The sequence below is a fragment of the Heterodontus francisci genome, chromosome 27 (genome assembly GCF_036365525.1).
Source record: "Heterodontus francisci isolate sHetFra1 chromosome 27, sHetFra1.hap1, whole genome shotgun sequence".
NCBI lineage: Eukaryota > Metazoa > Chordata > Chondrichthyes > Heterodontiformes > Heterodontidae > Heterodontus > Heterodontus francisci.
The window spans coordinates 10,863,641-10,878,000 of NC_090397.1; the positions used below are offsets into that span (position 1 = coordinate 10,863,641).

Consider the following 14,360-nt stretch of genomic DNA (forward strand, 5'->3'; position numbering starts at 1 on the left):
ATGCTTCCATCTGACCAACCCACCCCCTCCGAATCAGCTCCTCCTGATCACCCCCTCCCTCTCCCCTCCCAATTTCCCCCTCCTGATCACCCGCCCTCCAAATCACCTTCCCCGACTCTTGATCACTGCCTCACCTCTCCGAAACTCCTCACTCCTGATTGCCTTCCTCCTCTTCTCTCTCACCATCCCCTCCCCCCACTCTCAATAAGCAAGGCATTTTGTTCTTTTAAATTGTTCAATGGTATCTTTAGTCTAACTTTAATCTATTATAATATATTATAAATCTTGTATCTGTCCACTGCCTGTCCACTTTATCCACTATAAATTCTTATGTCAACATTTCTAATGGGAACTGCCTATGTAAGCATGTCACCCTCTTGTAGTGCCTCCTTGGGAAGGGTGTAATTACTGTGTGACCCCTTTACATGAGTAATTACCATTACAAACGTGGACACAGGAATGTATTGGGGGTAAAAGCAGACAGTAAGTCTGAAACAAGCATAAGCACCTTTCCTCGCGTTGGGTGGGGGGGGGGGGGTGGGGGTGGGGTGGGTGTGAGGGGCGAGGTCCTCCTGATCAGCCACTGAAACTTGGAGGGAATCTCGGTTGAAACCTTCTTTACACCTCTAGCTGCCAAGGTTACGACGCTGATCAAGAGAACCTCGAGGAAGTTGCCGGTGAAGATGTTTAATAGATTATTATTACAGCAGAAGAGAAGATCTCCTCTGGGATGTAAGGAGACATAGAGGGAGCTGTACATTGTATCAGGAGCTGCTGTACCTCACCTCATGCCGTTGACATTGGAATTCCGATGTTCTGACCCATTGCTCCCAGCAGGGGTCATGAGCAGCACGTGTTCTCAGCCCATGAGCCACTGCCAGGAATGCAGAGTAGGAAAATGGCCCCTCAGATGTACCAAGCAGAAAAGTATTTGATCCACTGGCACAGAGACCCTTCACCTTGGAAAGTGTGACTGTCAGAAACATCCATTGAACCCCAATGATGTTGATTCTTATAGTGGAGATTTGCCAGGAAACTAACTCAAATATCCAAACAAGAGTAGGCCTTTCAGTCCCTTGACCCTAAACTGCCATTCAATTAGACCATGCCTGATCTGTACCACAACTCTGTTTATCCAACTTTGCGCAATACCCCTCGATACATTTACCCAACAAAAACTTATCACTCTCAATCTCAAAAGCTCCAATTGACCTCCAGTATCCACGGCTTTTTAGAGAGAGAGATCCAGATTATCACAGCCCTTCATGAGTCATAGAGTCGTACAGCATAGAAATAGGCCCTTCGGCCCACCGCGTCCATGCCGACCATAATGCCTATCTATACTAATCTCACCTGCCTGCATTAATTCCATATCCCTCTATGCCTAGCTCATTCAAGTACCTGTCCAGATGCCTCTTAAATGGTGCTGCTGTTCCTACCTCGACCACCTCCTCAGGCAGCTCATTCCAGATACCCACTATTCTTTGTGTGAAAAATTTACCCCTTTGATCCCCTTTAAACCTCCTCCCTTCCACCTTAAATCTATGCCCTCCAGTTTTAGTCACCCCTACCATGGGAAACAGACTCTGGCTATCTACCCTATCTATGCCTCTCATAATTTTATATACCTCTTTCATGTCCCCTCTCAGCCTCCTTCGCTCCAGGGAAAACAGACCCAGCCTAACCAATCTCTCTTTGTAACTCAAGCCCTCCAAACCAGGCAACATCCTTGTGAATCTTTTCTGCGCCCTCTCTAGCTTAATCACATCTTTCCTGTAGTGCGGCGACCAGAACTGCACACAGCATGCCATATGCCTTCTTCACCACCCTGTCTGCCTGTGTTGCCACTTTCAGGGAACTATGTACTTGCACCCCAAGGTCACTCTGCTCACCAACACTCCCCAGGGCCCTGCCATTCACTGTATATGTCCTGCCCTGGTTTAACTTCCCAAAATGCATCACTTCACACTTGTCTGCATTAAATTCCATTTGCCACTCCCTTGCCCACTTTCCCAGTTGATCTATATCCTGTTGTAACCTTAGACAACCTTCTTCACTGTCCATTATACCACCAATTTTGGTGTCATCTGCAAACTTACTAATCATGCTCCCTACATTCTCATCCAAGTCATTAATATATATGACAAACAACAGAGGGCCCAGCACCGATCCCTGCGGCACACCACTGGTCACCGGCCTCCAATCTGAAAAACAACCCTCCACTACCACCCTCTGCTTCCTATCACCAAGTCAATTTTGTATCCAATTGGCTAGCGCCCTGATTTCACTCCTGAGAGGCTTAGTTCTAATTTTAAGGGTATGTTCTGGATTCCCCCACCAGAGGGAATAGTTTCTCTCAATCTACCCTCTGGAATCCCTTTATCATATTAAACACCTCACTAGATCACCCTCAATCTTCTAAACTCAAGAGAATAGAAGCTAAGTTTATGTAACCTGTTGTCACAACTTGACCCTTTAATCCCTGGTACCGTTCTGGTGAATCTGCTCTCCAGGGCCATTATTTCCTTCCTGAAGTGCCCAGAACTGAACACAATACTCCAAATGGTGTCTGACCAAGGCTCTGTACATCTGAAGCGTATCTTCCTCTCCTTTGTATTTCAACCCCCTTGAGATAATGACCAAAATTCCACCCTTTTGATTACTTTGTGAACCTGTCCACTAGCTTTCAGTGATTGGTGTACATAGTCACCTGATTCTCTCTGCTGCTTTACCGTTGCTAGTCTCTCATCATTAAGAAAATACTCCAAATTATCTTTCTTAGATCTGAAGTAAATGACCTTACACTTGCCCATATTAAACTTCATTAGCCATAGTTTTGTCCAACCACTTAATATCTGTCTATGTCCCTTTGTAACTGCCTCCTCCCATCCACAGAACTAACTTGGTGTCTTGCACAAACTTTGATAAATAACTATATTCGTTCATCCAAGTCATTGATAAATAAGGTGAAAAGCTGAATTTCTCTTCAAAAGTGTGATATTTTTGACATAAATCGTGGGGGAAAATCACCTGTTGAGGCCCATTTGACGATATGTTGTCACCTGTGGAGAATTTCCCCTTCGTTACCTCCAGACTTGACTATTCCAATGCATTCCTGGCTGGTCTCCCACATTCTACTCTCCATAAACTTGAAGTTATCCAAAACTCTGTTACCCGTGTCTTAACTTGCACCCAGTCCCATACCCCCATCACCCAGGGGCTTGCTGACCTACATTGTCTCCCTGTCAAGCAATGTCTTGATTTTAAAATTCGCATTCTTGTTTTCAAATCCCTCCATGGCCTCGCCCCTCGCTATCTCAGTAATCTCCTCCAGTCGCACAACCCTCCAAGATATCTGCGCTCCTCTAATTCTGGCCTCTTGTGCATCCCTGATTTTAATCACCACCAATGTCTTTATCTGCCTCGGCCACAAACTCTGTAATACCCTCCCTACACCTCTCTGCCTCTCCACCTCGCCCTCCTCCTTTAAGACACTCCATAAAACCTACCTCTTTGACCAAGCTTTTGGTCATCTAACCTAATATCCACTTATGTGGCTCAGTATCATACCTTGTTTTATAATGCTTCTGTGAAGCGCCTCATTGCATTTTATTACATTAAAGGCACTATACAAATATAAGTTGTTGCTCTTGTTATGAACAGGATTTCATGACAAATATATGTGGATTGTGTAATCATGTCATGTAAGCAGCTGGTCTGACTGGGATGGTGCAACAGTCTGCGGTTTTAACAATCAGGATCTGCTCAAGTACAGTGGTATGACAGAGTGTCATGGAGAGCAAGCAGTGTGTGTTCACACAAGGCAATCACATTGCAAAACCAAACTAGCTTCTGAACAAAGAATCTCTTATTTCAATGTTCAGTAACTAAGACCTGGTACTAGTTAACGTCTAATGTTCAGTAACTGAGACCTAGTATTAGTTAATGTCCTAATGTTCAGTAACTGAGACCTGCTACTAGTTAACGTCTAATGTTCAGTATCGTAGACCAGCTGTTAGGTTGTGCTCTAATGTTCAGTAACTCAGACCTGGGGTACTAGTTAATTGTTTACTGTTCAGTAGCTTAGATCAGGTACTAGTTAGTACTCTTATGTTCATGTTCTTAGGCCAGGTACTAGGTTCTAACGTTCAGTAATTTAAGCCAAAGACTAGTTAATGCTCTGATGTTCAGTAACTTATGTCAGGCACTAGTTAATGCTCAATTACCTCTAATGTGCTATTTAATTAGTTTAAGGTTGAGTTCTGGAAAGCTGTGTTTATAATCACCTTGACCAAAATTTCAGAGATTTTAATGCTCATTAAATAGAGGTGAGGTATGTTTGATGCCTCCATTTGCTTTCAGTGCTGAATTCCCCTTTCGCGTTTGAAGGATATGGTATGTTTTATTCTGGTGGAATACTACAAGAGATTTCTTTCATTTAACTACAGTACAGAGTCCTTGGTTCAGCTCAATTGTGTACATCTACCTCACTCTTTTTATATATGCAGAATTGGTTTATCCAGTATCTTTATTAGCTGCTAAAATATCTCCCCCAATACAAGCGCTGGGGAATGTGCTCCCATTTGTTCCCACATTACGTTATCTGCAAAACACAAATGTTGCATATTATAAAAGAGAATTGCATGCAAATGTGGCTGGGACTTGGAGCCACCTTTCTCAAGAGCCCGAGCATCAGTAACATACTGCATTTTTACAATTAGAAAGGGCTCCATTTGCATGAAGAACTGTTTGTTAAGACATGTTTTGGCAAACAGATAGCACTGCAGGAACAAGATTAGGTCACTAAAATAAAAGCAAAATACTGCAGATGCTGGAAATCTGAAATAAAAACAAAAAAATGCTGGAAATACTCAGCAGGTCTGGCAGCATCTGTGGAGAGAGAAGCAGAGTTAACGTTTCAGGTCAGTGGCCTTTCATCAGAACTGATTCTGTCTGCCCTTGGGGAATCAACATAAGTCTGCGTAACACCAGTTAAAGCGGCGCTGAGCAAATATATTGAGCCCTTTATCCATCATGTGCTACATACTTTCTTGTGAAGATGATGTCCCTTTAAGGTGCTTAGCATTGTGTAGAGCAAATTAGCCAATCGGTGCTGCTGAACAGATGGAAGGATTTTTCCATGTACATTACATATACAGTGAACTGTATAGTGGCTTCTATAGGTTGGTTTATGATTCCACAACAAATGAAACATGCAGGTAAACTATGAGAGTCTGTCCAACACCCCTGCTGACGCAACAAATATTTTAATAATTGAAACGGAAAGGCAACACAATGAGGCCAATAGTGGCCTGCAGCACCTAGGTTGTAATGTGGTGCAGAACCTGCCTGGTTTTCGCACCATTGTAGAATGACAATCCGGAAGGTTCTAGAATGATGGGCGACCTGCTCCACAGGATTGCAGCCCATGTGGAGCAGACTATTTATTTTAAGGCTATCGGGTATTTTATTGCAATTTAATGTATGAGTTTAAAAAATTTACCATGAGTTTCCAGATAAATGATTCCACAATCGAGTTCCAACATATCAAACTGCCTCCTTCTTGCTCCTCTACGGGGTTCTTGATCCTAACCAATTTTATTTGCTAACCAAGAGTTTTGGTGGTTTTGGTTTTGATGGATGGCATACTCAAGTGTTATTAGGTTAAATAATTACAAGGGGAGATTTTCCACTTTGAGTGCACATTGCGGCCAACATTGTGCCATTTTGTCCACCGGATTTCCACTCAAACTCATTTGCATATCACTGAATGTAAAATCTACCATGAACCAGCACAATTGGGCAACATATTAAAGCAATGTTTTGTTTTAATTTTGCTTTAAAAAGTTCTTATTAATATATTTAAGAGCAGTAACCCCCATGGTAAAATTTGATTTAACACAGCTGAAAATGGGTTTATCACAATAAATAAGCTCTTTTAGTTAATGTTAGTCCACTTTAAAATTAATTTAAAAACATACAAAATGATTTTCTGGTTAGATTGGAGTGCAGTAGTCAGTTCCTTAGTAAATGTAAAAAAAATATCTTTCAAAACCTTTCAAGATGTACCTATTAGTGTCCAAAGGTTCCAGCATAATGTTTGGAGCCTCCTGCAGGTGAGCACAATTAACGGAAACTCCCACTGGTGATTAATTCACACTGGGGCCGTGGCCAGTGTTGTGGGTGGGGCCTGCTTCTAGCATGATGTTTCTAAAACTAGCAGAAAAGATGGCAGAAACTCGGGCTGTGCCAAATGCAATTTGCGCTTAAAATTCTGTGATATTTATCACTGGTTAAACCGATATTGGGGGCATTGCACTGATAAAACCAGCATGATTGAGCAAAATCTCCAGGTCCAGGCTTTAATTGGCCTCACTCATTACTATATTCATGTCCAAACTCAACTAGAAGGAACCGCACAGGTAAGGTTTCAGTTTGGTCATCGTGGAGTCTGCATTCTCTCCCTACAGTGACACCCTATCTACCTAAATCCAGAGAGTTTAGGTATTGGTTGGCAAGAGTCAAATTGTGTGCAGAGATGCTGTTGGCATTTACCCAGCTGAAAGCCCATCAGCACTGATGAGCTTCATTCTGCTGGTCCACTTGGGATGACCGTACCCAATGTGTCATTGGCTTACAGGGTTATCTGGAACCAAATGGAAGCCTCAGCTCTCAATGACAGTTCTCCTCCTGCAGGTCCAGTAGTGAGCCATGCTGACTGGTCAATCAGCATTACTGAAAGTCTGCCTGACTCAAACATCAGACTAGCAACCCTTGACCCCAAAAGAAAAGAGTTGCCTGCTTGAGGTACTGGATTACTTATGTTAGTTGCAAGTTTAAGATGTCTACCCAGCAAAACAGTTTTCTTGGTCAGCCAAATTGAAAATTTAACAAGTCAATGATTATTGAAAAAGGAAGCCTTAAATTTTTATAATCTTACCATTTCTCTGAGAGGTTTATCACAACATTACTCAAACAATGAGTTACTTTTGAAGTGTGGTGGCTATTAGATAAATAGATAAGCCATTTTGTGCACAGCAAGATCTCACAAGCAATAAATTCTATTTATCAAAATATCTGTTTTTGATGGTGTTTGTCAAGGGAGAATTAATGGCCAGGATATGGCGAGAACTTCCTGATCTTTTTTGAGGTACAGATCAACCATGATCTGATTCAATGGCAGTACAGGCATGAGGGGCTCATACACTTTATGAATGTGCCAAGGGATCTTTACCTACAACTAAACAGAAAGTGCTGCACGGAAACAGGCCATTCAGCTATTCTGCTCCACAAAAGCCTCCTCGGACCCCTCTTCATCTAACTCTAACAGTATAATATTCAATTCCTTTCTCCCTCTCATGTTTATCTAGCTTCTCTGCAAGGGTGGTAGAAGCAGATTCACTAATGAGTTTCAAAAGGGAATTGGATAAACACTTGTAAAGGAAACATTTGCTGGGCTTTGGGGAAAGAGCACGGGAGTGAGACTAACTGAATAGCTCTTTCAAAGAACTGTCGTAAGTACAATAGACCAAAAGGCCTCCTTATGAGTTGTATTATTTTGGAATTGTATGATCTGTGCTATTCATCTCAACATCTCGCTGTGGTAGCGAGTTACACATTCCCAACACTCACTTGGTAAAGAAGCTTCTGCTGAAACAGATCGGGACATTTTACTATGTTAAAGGTGCTAGCAGTTGTTGAATTTCCTATTGGATATATTAGTGTCAACTTATATTTATGGCCCCTAGTTTTGGTCTTGATCTAACACTTCATTGAAGGATATTGTTACAAGTTCTGACTGCAGAATAGTCACAGGTAACACTCTACATTGCAACAAATCACTTGGATTCTTTGTGGAATCATCTTGCTTTAGTAGTGGAAACTGGTGAATCCAGTTATGGTGATGCAAGATGTTTTGACAGCCTTTATATTATTAGTATGGAGCTGAAATCTCTACAGCCTGTAGGGTAAATGTTTACCTTTGTGCGTGAAATAATAGTGGGTGGGAAATCATGAGGGCATGTGCATGAATTCTTGAGATGCTTTTGCTGGGAGCACGGAACAGAACAAGTTACCACAGAGTTTTCAGTCTGTGTCTTATCAAAGAATGGTAGCTGGGAGGAAGAGGGGGAAAGTATATCAAATAACTGCGGAATATACGTATATGATTCAACAAGTTTCTTGGTGCATGAGGGATGATGAGTTGAGTTTCTGCCTTATTCTGGACCAGGATTTAAGAAAGGCCCACAAACCTGAGGGAAGGTCAGACATTTGAAAAGGGACTGAGACACATTGTGCAGACACGTTATGTTGAATGGCACACGACTGATGAAAAGACAATACCACCTTCAAGGCAGGAGTCTAATAGAATACCCACCACTCCTCTGGATGGGTGATGCTACAATAATACTACAGAAGCTTGGCACCATGCAGGAGAGAGCAGTTCACTCCATCGCTGCGCCAGCACTGGACTCAATATTTGCCTCTTTCTCCTCCAACAGTGAACTGTGGCTGCAGTGTATACAATCTACAGGATGCACTTTAGCAAATCACCAGGGCTACCATCCACCCCTGAAACCTCTACCACTGAGATGGGCAACAGCAGCAATGTTGTTGGATCAATGTCAGCTGCAAGTTCCATATCATACTAATATAAAAACAGAAACTGTTGGAAATGCTCAGCAGGTCTGGCAGCATCTGTGGAGAGAGAAAGAGAGTTAACATTGCCGGCCAATAACCTTTCATCAGAACTGGAAGAAGTTAGAAATGGGTTGTGAATCTTTAGAATTCTCTACCTCAGAGAGCTGTGGATACTCAGTCGTTGATCGATAGATTTTTAGATTCCAAGGGAATCAAGGGATATGGGGAGTGAGCAGGAAAGTGAGTTGAAATCAACAATCAGTCATGATCGTATTAAATGGTGAAGCAGGCTTGAGAGGCTGCATGGCCTACTCCTGCTCCTATTTCTTATTCTCTTATATTCTGTGATTGGCCAAAAAATTGAACTCAAACTGTTGATTTAAATGTTACGCACAAGTGCATGGAAATGCCTGCTCAGGTCATAGATGGATCCTGACACTTAGACTAGATCCACCCTAATTCCTACCCATGCACCCTGATGTTGAACAGCCATTAGCAAGCAGTCAGCCCGCTTATGTCCGCTAATAAACCATTGGATTGGGGAGCGAAGGAAGGCAGCTGGATGTAGGGCTGAGGGTGGAATTTCTATCTCATTAAAGCATATAAAATTCTTAGAGGGCTTGACAGGGTAGATGCTGAGAGGCTGCTTTCCAGGGCTGGAGAGTCTAGAACTAGGGGTCACAGTCTCAGGATAAGGGGTTAGCAATTTTGGACTTAGACGAGGAGAAATTTCTTCACTCAGAGGGTTGTGAATTTTTGGAATTCTCTATCCCGGAGAGCTGTGGATAATCAGTTGATGAGTATATTCAAGACTGAGATAGATATATTTTTAGGCTATAAGGGAATCAAGGGCTAAGGGGATCGTGAGGGAAAGTGGAGATAATGTAGATCAGCCATGATTGCATTGAATGGTGGAGCAGGTGCAAAGGACTGTATGGTCTACTCCTGCTCCTATTTCTTATGTTCTCCACTGGTACAAAAGTATTCATATTTTCCAAATATTTAGAAACAAAATGCAAAATATGGAGTATATCCAGATAATTTTAAACAGTTTCTGATACTTTACTTTGTTGTTAATATGATATTGTATGTTGTTAATATGACATACAAATCTAACATATATGTGTGGGTGTGTCCTTCAACTAGGTGCCATGAACGTGGAAACATTTCACCTTTGGCTGTTTGTACAAATGTTACCTGGATTTCCTACAACTCCCTGTCTGAATCTTTCTAATCAGGGTTTTTGCCCCTTTCAAAGCCCTGAAATCATCCATAAAAATGGGTTCAACTTCCTCATGTATGTTGACAACACCCAGATCTACCTCTCCACCACCTACTCAACCTCTCCACTGCTATCCTGACAGATGGCTTGTCCAACATCCGGTCTTCGTTGAGCCTCAGCTTCCTTCAACTGAACTTTGGAAAGATCAAAGGCATCAACTTCAGCCCCCGCACAAGCTCTAAACCCAAGGCACCAACTTCACCCCTCTCCAGCCACTGTATCAGGTTAAACCTCAGCATTAAATTCAACCCCAAGTTGTGTTTCCAACTTCGCAAAGTCTGCCTACTTCCACCTCTGTAACATCACTCCTTCTCCATACCTATCTTAGCTTATCTGCCAGTGAAACCTTCATCCACACCTCTGTCACTGCCTGACTCAAGTATTTCATTGCTGTTCTTCCAGCTCTGTAAACATCAGCTCATCCCAAACAGAGCTGTCTATATTCTACATCACACCAAGGCCCATTCACCTATCACCTTGCCCTCGCTGATCTACACTGGCACCAGGTTCCCCATATACTTCAATTTTCAAATTCTCATCCTTGTGTTTAAGTGTCACCATGACCTTGTCCTCAGCTATCTCTGTAACCTTCCCAGCCCTAAAACACCCCTCAAATTCTCTGGACTTTTGACTCTTGCCTCTTATGCAAGGCTGGAATTTGCTGCACCATAACTCCAGCTACATAGACCCCAATCCCTCTGTCTCTCCAGTTGCCCTTTCCACCTTTAACATTCTCTTTAAACACATCCCTTTGGCCAAGCTTTTGGTTACCGCTTCTAATATCTCCTTTTTTGCTTTGTTTTTTTCCTTACCCTATTACACTAAGGAAGAAGATGCTGTCAAAGTCATATTGAGAGAGGAGGTAGTTGAGATGCTGGATAGGCTAAAAATTGATAAAATAAGGTGTTAGAAAGGCTGGCTGTACTTCAAGTTGATAAGTCACCAGGACCAGATGGAATGCATCCCAGGATACTGAGAGAAGTAAAGGTGGAAATTGTGGAGATATTGGCCATAATCTTCCAATTTTCCTTAAATACAGGTGTAGTGCCAGAGGACTGGAGAATTGCAAATGTTGCACCCTTGTTCAAAAAAGGGTGTAAGGATAAGCCCAGCAATTACAGGCCAGTCAGTTTAACCTCAGTGGTGGGAAAGGTTTTAGAAATGATAATCTGGGACAAAATTAACAGTCGTCTGGAGAAGTTAATACGGTGTTGTTAAGGGCAAATCACGTTTAACTAATTTGATTGAGTTTTTTGATGAGGTAACAAAGAGGTTGATGAGGGTAATGTGGTTGATGTGGTGTACATGGACTTCCAAAAGACATTTGATAAAGTGCCACATAACAGGCTTGTCAGCAAAGTTGAAGCCAATGGAATAAAAGAGACAGTGGCAGCATGGATATGAAGTTGACTAAGTAACAGAAAACAAAGAAGAGTGGTGAATGGTTGTTTTTCGGACTGGAGGAAGGTATGTAGTGGGGTTCAGGGCTGAAGAGGAACTGGGGAGGATCCAGTTGTCATGTTCCATGTGGGTGCCAGTGACAAAAATAGGAATAGAAAAGAGGTTAGGGTAGACAATAGAAAATAAAGGATACAATTCTAAAGGGGGTGCAGGAGAAGAGCTACCTGTGGGTATATGTGCACAAATTGTTGAAGGTGGCAGGGCAGGTTGAGAAAATGATTAATAAAGCATAAGGGATCCTGGGCTTTATAAATAAGGGCATAGAGTTCAAAAACAAGGTGAACCTTTATAAAACACTGGTTTGGCCTCAACTGGAGTACTGTGTCCAATTCTGGACATACTCTAGGAAGGATGTGAAGGCATTAGAGAGGGTGCATAGAAGATTTATGAGAATGGTTCCAGGGATGAGGGATTGTTATGTGGATGGATTGGAGAAGCTGGGGCTGTTCTCCTTGGAGAAGAGAAGATTAAGAGATTTGATAGAGGTGTTCAAAATCTTGAGGGGTCTGGACGGAGTAGATAGAGAGAAACTGTTCCCATTGGCGAAAGGGTTGAGAACCAGAGGACACTGATTGAAGGTGATTAGCAAAAGAATCAAAGGTGACATTAGGAAAAACATTTTTACACAACGAGTGGTTAGGATCTGGAATGTACTGCCTGAGAGTGTGGTGGAGGCAGATTCAATCATGGCTTTCAAAATGGAATTGGATATTCATCTGAAAAGAAAAGCTTGCAGGGTTATGGGGAAAGATCAGGGAAGTGGGAGTAGCTGAGTTGCTCTTGCAGAGAGCTGGCATAGACACAATGGGCCAAATGGTCTCCAAATGGGAATCTATGTGTGGAGCCAGAGGAAATGGGTGAGGTGCTAAATGAGTACTTTGCATCAGTATTCACCAAAGAGAAGGACTTGGTGGATGATGAGCCTAGGGAAGGGAGTGCAGATAGTCTCAGTCATCTCATTATCAAAAAGGAGGAGGTGTTGGGTGTCTTGCAAAGCATTAAGGTAGATAAGTCCCCAGGGCCTGATGGGATCTACCCTGGAATACTGAGGGAGGCAAGGGAAGAAATTGCTGGGGCCTTGACAGAAATCTTTGCATCCTCATTGGCTACAGGTGAGGTCCCAGAGGACTGGAGAATAGCCAATGTTGTTCCTTTGTCTAAGAAGGGTAGCAAGGATAATCCAGGAAATTATAGGCCGGTGAGCCTTACGTCAGTGGAAGGGAAACTATTAGAGAGGATTATTCAGGACGGGATTTACTCCCATTTGGAAACAAACAAACTTATTAGCGAGAGACAGCATGGTTTTGTGAAGGGAAGGTCGTGTCTTACTAATTTGATTGAGTTTTTTGAGGAAGTGACGAAGATGATTGATGAAGGAAAGGCAGTGGATGTTATCTATATGGACTCTAGTAAAGCCTTTGACAAGGTCCCGCATTGCAGACTGGTACAAAAAGTGAAGTCACACGGGATCAGAGGTGAGCTGACAAGATGGATACAGAACTGGCTTGGTCATAGAAGACAGAGGGTATCAGTGGATGGGTGTTTTTCTGAATGGAGGGATGTGACTAGTGGTGTTCCGCAGGGATCAGTGCTGGGACCTTTGCTGTTTGTAGTATATATAAATGATTTGGAGGAAAATGTAGCTGGTCTGATTAGTAAGTTTGCGGACGACACAAAGGTTGGTGGAGTTGCGGATAATGATGAGGATTGTCAGAGGATACAGCAGGATATAGATCGGTTGGAGACTTGGACGGAGAAATGGCAGATGGAGTTTAATCCGGACAAATGTGAGGTAATGCATTTTGGAAGGTCTAATGCAGGTGGGAGGTATACAGTAAATGGCAGAACCCTTAGGAGTATTGACAGGCAGAGAGATCTGGGCGTACAGGTCCACAGGTCACTGAAAGTGGCAACACAGGTGGATAAGGTAGTCAAGAAGGCATACGGCATGCTTGCCTTCATCGGTCAGGGCATCGAGTATAAAAATTGGCAAGTCATGTTGCAGCTGTACAGAACCTTAGTTAGGCCATACTTAGAATATTGCGTGCAATTCTGGTCGCCACACTACCAGAAGGACGTGGAGGCTTTGGAGAGGATACAGAGGAGGTTTACCAGGATGTTGCCTGGTCTGGAGGGCATTAGCTATGAGGAGAGGTTGGAAAAACTCGGATTGTTTTCACTGGAACGGTGGAGGGGCGACATGATAGAGGTTTACAAAGTTATGAGCGGCATGGACAGAGTGGATAGTCAGAAGCTTTTCCCCAGGGTGGAAGAGTCAGTTACTAGGGGACATAAGTTTAAGGTGCGAGGGGCAAAGTTTAGAGGGGATGTGCGAGGCAAGTTCTTTACACAGAGGGTGGTGAGTGCCTGGAACTTGCTGTCAGGGGAGGTGGTGGAAGCAGATACGATAGCGACGTTTAAGAGACATCTTGACAAATATATGAATAGGAAGGGAATAGCGGGATATGGGCCCCGGAAGTGCAGAAGGTGTTAGTTTAGGCAGGCATCAAGATTGGCGCAGGCTTGGAGGGCTGAATGGCCTGTTCCTGTGCTGTACTGTTCTTTGTTCTTTGTTCTGTGCTGTAACCATTCTATGATTCTATGATACTCAGCACCTTGGCACAATTTTCTATGCATCGTTAGAGGTGCCATCTTTCAGATGACATGTTTAAACCAAGGCCCTGTCTCCCTTTTCGAGTGGATATAATTGATCCTATTGCATTATTTAATGAACTATAGCATTTTCCCCAGTGTCCTGTCCAATATTTATCCCTCAACCAACATCACTAAAAACAAATTTTCTTGTCATTATCACATTGCTGTTTGTGGGAGCTTGCTGTGCACAGTTTGGCTGCTGCATTTCCTACATTCCAACAGTGACTACACTTCAAAAGGTATTTCCAAGGCTGTAAACTGCTTTGACACATCCTGAGGTTGTGAAAGTTGCTATATAAATACAAGTTGTTGTTATTTTGAT

At 42.8% G+C, this 14,360-nt stretch overlaps 1 protein-coding gene across 3 annotated transcripts in view; it reads left to right on the forward strand.

Annotated features, from left to right (window-relative positions):
• tmcc3 (transmembrane and coiled-coil domain family 3) overlaps positions 1 to 14,360 on the forward strand; it is a 150,956-nt gene that overhangs the window by 40,092 nt on the left and 96,504 nt on the right. The gene's annotated exons all lie outside the window — the stretch shown is intronic.